At 40.4% G+C, this 984-nt stretch overlaps 1 protein-coding gene across 3 annotated transcripts in view; it reads left to right on the forward strand.

Moving 5' to 3' along the window:
* The window catches only part of tnfrsf11a (tumor necrosis factor receptor superfamily, member 11a, NFKB activator), a 15,375-nt gene extending 14,785 nt beyond the window's left edge, over window positions 1-590 (forward strand). For all 3 annotated transcript variants that reach the window (XM_062521733.1, XM_062521735.1, XM_062521734.1), the window contains one exon: window positions 1-590. This exon is cut by the window's left edge and continues 1,403 nt beyond it. The gene's annotated coding sequence lies outside the window, so the exon portion shown is untranslated.
* Window positions 591-984: the final 394 nt, after the last annotated feature.

The raw sequence follows: 984 nt of genomic DNA on the forward strand, positions 1-984 counted from the left end.
AACACTTTACTGAAAAAAGGTGTTCTAAATGAACTCTGTGTGTGTTCATTATAGGGTGTCCGGTGTGTGTGTGTTCAGCAGGGTGTTTGGTGTGTGTGTGTGTTCGTAAGGGTTTATGGCATATGAATGCTCTATTATAGTATTTTGGCAAAAACGCTCAGAGCTTAATGAATGACCAGAATTAAAATTGTGAATGTCTTCCATCCCAACGCTTTCACTCATTTGATGCCTATATCTACGATATGACAATATCTTACCAAATGGCAACTTCCCTGACATCAATGTCATTTTAGAAACAGGACAGATATCGTCCTCGGATATCTTATACATATACATTTTACTGTAAAGATTTTTTTTTATAAATGTAATGATTTTTCCAGGAAATTGTGAACATTGTGATGTTCATGACTGAAGACGTACTGTGCGTCTTGCATAATAAGGCATTATGAATATGGCATAAGCCCTAATGAATTCACCTTAACACATTATGGATACCTTTTTGAAGTAAATTGTTAACATGACTTTTTTTTATAAGAGTATATTTGTTTGTACATTTATTCATGTTAACAAATACAAATAAAACTATTTGAACAGCGATTGCCCAGCGTTTGTATATCTTCTATAGCCTAGATAGTTCTGAGGTACAAAGCAACACAATGCCTGTCGTGTTCTATAACTGATGGCTTTCTCTCTCTGGCTCTTCCTGTAAGTGAATGAGGGTGTGTACGTCCCTAATCAGGGGTGAGCATTGTAGGACTGCATGATTGAGAGGGCTGTGAAGCCTCAGACCACAGCCTTGTGTCGACACAAACCTTTCATTACGCCGGATGATGGCTAACAGCTGTCGGCGAGGTCGGGGCAAATGTATGCCGAGAATATTGCGCTTGACCACATTCACATGGCAGACAATCACGGCTCGCACACCAACGCTCTTAGCAGAGGCCAAACAAGCACTGGCACCAGGCTGCGGGCCTCATGTGAGGG

This window comes from Sardina pilchardus, chromosome 19 (assembly GCF_963854185.1).
Source record: "Sardina pilchardus chromosome 19, fSarPil1.1, whole genome shotgun sequence".
Lineage (NCBI taxonomy): Eukaryota > Metazoa > Chordata > Actinopteri > Clupeiformes > Clupeidae > Sardina > Sardina pilchardus.